General features: G+C 38.2%; 1 long non-coding RNA gene across 1 annotated transcript; it reads left to right on the top strand.

Annotated features, from left to right (window-relative positions):
• The first annotated feature begins 353 nt into the window (after window positions 1-353).
• LOC125750925 (uncharacterized) lies at window positions 354-2,161 on the top strand. Its single transcript, XR_007400451.1, has 4 exons — window positions 354-442; window positions 488-636; window positions 780-834; window positions 2,053-2,161. It is a non-coding gene; the product is annotated as an uncharacterized LOC125750925 (long non-coding RNA).
• Window positions 2,162-3,408: the final 1,247 nt, after the last annotated feature.

The following is a 3,408-nucleotide window of genomic DNA, read 5'->3' as shown; positions in this document are numbered from 1 at the left end:
AAGGTAAACAAATAACTCCACATTAAGTAAAGTCAACATAAAGAAATAAGTTAAAATGATTGTTAGATTTTACAGTGTAGCATTCAGGCCTAAAACCTTTAATTTGTGCATTATGACAGTAGTGGTTGACACATGTAGAGTTAAAGTAACACCTTCGGATGTTGCATTTTATAGCAGTAAGACTATTGTAAAATGCCACTAATAGACATTCTGTTAACGTTGATATTATTTCTAAAATTATTAATTCTGAGAGAAGACAGGTCAGGAGAAAGTCACCAAAACAACAGAGGAGTTGAGGCAGAAGACAGGTCAGGAGAAAGTCACCAAAACAGAGGAGTTGAGGCAGAAGACAGGTCAGGAGAAAGTCACCAAAACAGAGGAGTTGAGACAGAAGACAGGTCAGGGAAAGTCACCAAAACAGAGGAGTTGAGACAGAAGACAGGTCAGGAGAAAGTCACCAAAACAGAGGAGTTGAGACAAAAGACAGGTCAGGAGAAAGCAACCAATACAGAGAAGTCGAGGCAGAAGACAGCTCAGGAGAAAGTCACCAAAACAGAGGAGTTGAGACAGAAGACAGGTCAGGAGAAAGTCACCAAAATAAAGATAATGCAGGACAAAGCCAAGAAGATCAAAGAGGTAAAAGAAGTGTGTGTGTGTGTGTGTGTGTGTGTGTGTGTGTGTGTGTGTGTGTATATATATATATATATATTATGTATGTATGTATAGGTGCTTTAACTTTATTGGTACTTTAACCTTTTTTTGGTCCTCCACCCTTACAGGGGGATTTCTGGTGGAAAGTGCTCTAAAAGTTTCAGACTTTCACCAAGCAAAGAGGTAAAGACTATGATCTCATAAAATGTTGTTGTTTTGTATAATAGCAAATTATGATATAGATCAGTTTCATTATATAAAAAAAAATCATTGTACAAGAAAGATGGAGGGTGAGGCGCCTTTAAGACTTTCCGTCCACTAAAGCAGGTCACGCGATCTCTCGGCAAATCGGAGTGCGGAGCTTCAGAGCTGCGAACTAGACTAAACAACCCAGACGTGCTGGTTTCTGAAGATTTATTTTATTTAGTTTATTTATTTGTGAAGTCTTCCTTAATTCCCCATGTGACTAACTTGATATAAAATAAGTTTCCGATATCTAACTTGTTTCCGTTAGTTAGTTATAGAAAGAAAGCACATTTCGTTTCTCACTTGTCAGAGTCGTGAAGTAATTGTGTATTGACGGCCGTATTGCCGTGTTACAGTATATTAGGTTACAATCTCTGTAATTGTGTTAGGAGTAAGCTGCAGTAAAGTTTATTATTTGTTGGTAATTTGTGATTCTTAGTGCACAGGCTGTACTTTACAGGGGAAAGTCCCTTTAAGTATTTATATTGTTTGTTTCAGACCACACATATCCAACAGTATACAGGCCGGTGCCGAGTCATACCTTAAGTTTTACGGAAGTTAATAAATCCTCACCAAAGAGCAAGCATCTGTCGTGCCCTGTCCTAAGTGTTCTTATCGACACCCCATGGCGACAACAAACTCCACCTGAACTAATGCAGAGCCTCACCTACAATCATACTATCATAACCATTCTTACATAACATCTACAGTGGGGGAAATAATTATTTGTTCGTTTTTTTGTAAGTCAGGAAACTTACAAATTCAGCAGCGGATCAGTCTCTAGTTTATGAGGTAGTTTCATTTTTATGGAGAGAGACAGAATATCAACCAAAAATCAAGAAAAAACATGTTACATAAAAGTTATAAATTGATTTTCATGCCATTGACTGAAAAGTTTTTGATCCTCTACAACCCAGCCAGACTTCTGGCTCCCACAGACTGGCTGTGTGGCCATCTTGCACACAGATTACAATCTATCAGTTACAGATACTCCTGATTTTCAGTTTATATTCTGTCTCTCTCCATTATATTATATCCAAATAATTAATTAAATACATAGTGTTTAACAAATAATTATTTCCCCTACTGTATGTATTCAAAGAAGGGCTTTTTAAGTTATTTTTATTAATGATTCATTGTACATTGATATTTCAGATATCAGGTCACTTCAGAAGAACTACGGAGGAGATGCTCTCCACCAGAGAGCTACTCTGTGAACACTGTGGTTGCTTATCTGCGGAAGGCCAAAGGACAAAAAAAAAAAAAAATTGAAGAGAAGTTGACAGAGATGGAGGTGAAGCCATCAAAGCGCACAAAGTTAGCTGAGCTATCAGTCTTATCTCAGGGAGTCCAAGCGCAACAGAATTCAGGTTAGAACCTCGTAACAAGAATTCCTGTTCGCTAATAGAGAGATCTCTGCCAGGATATATAGAAACGGAGAAACTCGTCCGAGTCGATCCTAGAAACAACGCGCTATATCTGAGAATCTCGTCAGATATAGGGTTAAGGTTTACTGCAGTTTAAAACGAAATAAACTAAAATAAAATAACCAAAAATAAAACAAAATAATATAACTACTAATAACAGAAATAAAATAACTATAATAAGCCCATATGATCCCGCTTAAATGCCTTCAGATTGCACAGAGTGCGATTGATCCTCAACTTTTGCAACCAGTTCACAGCGCTTATACTGTACGTTCGGTCATAAAAAGTTAAAATTGTGTGCTCACAATAAGTTTAAAGCTTGTGCCCGCATTCTTCAATAAATGTAGGAATTATTAGTTCAGGTAGATTTTAATATCTCCACCAATATGTTTTGAAATTAATTAACTTAATTATTATTTAATGCTGATTATTAACCAATTGTTATGCCGAATGTTATGCTCCTCCAAACTCAATTGTGAATCGCCGTGAGTCTGTTAATGTGAGACTTAAATGGGATTCATTAATAACCAGTATCGCTCAATAACCTGGGTTAGAAGGCTGGTCCAGCGAGCTGCGTCAGCAGGTAATGTAAATGCTCGGTAGCGAAGCTCCCCTCACGGCCGATGAGAGAGAGTCTCGCGATATTTCAGGCGAGTTTGAGGTTTCAGAGCGTAGTAGCCAGATCGCACAGAGGCAGGTACTATTGTTGAGCACTCAATGACGGAGGCTGAAGTTGTGTAAAAGACATGCATTTATTCCTACAACTAACATAAGACAGACATTACACCTAACAAACAATAAACATGAAATAACGGAATAGACACAATGTAATCATGAAAATGCAATGCCCAGATTTAAAACGAGTAACCTAAAAAGGGAAAAACTGTTCTGCAAAGCAAGCAGTTTGTGGAAACACAACCCTAAAGTAATATAGCAGGTGAATAGGACAGTTTAGCTTGTTAGAAATGAAAGGAAGTTGGTTTATTTGGCTGCAGGAAAGGGGGGGGGTCTTGGCAGTTGCTTGCAGTGGCTGATGAGCTGATGGGTGATGGCACTCAGGGAGGCGCGGTGTTTGCAGCGGTTG

The sequence above is a fragment of the Brienomyrus brachyistius genome, chromosome 10 (assembly GCF_023856365.1).
Source record: "Brienomyrus brachyistius isolate T26 chromosome 10, BBRACH_0.4, whole genome shotgun sequence".
Taxonomy (NCBI): domain Eukaryota; kingdom Metazoa; phylum Chordata; class Actinopteri; order Osteoglossiformes; family Mormyridae; genus Brienomyrus; species Brienomyrus brachyistius.
This window is presented reverse-complemented; position numbering and strand designations above follow the sequence as displayed.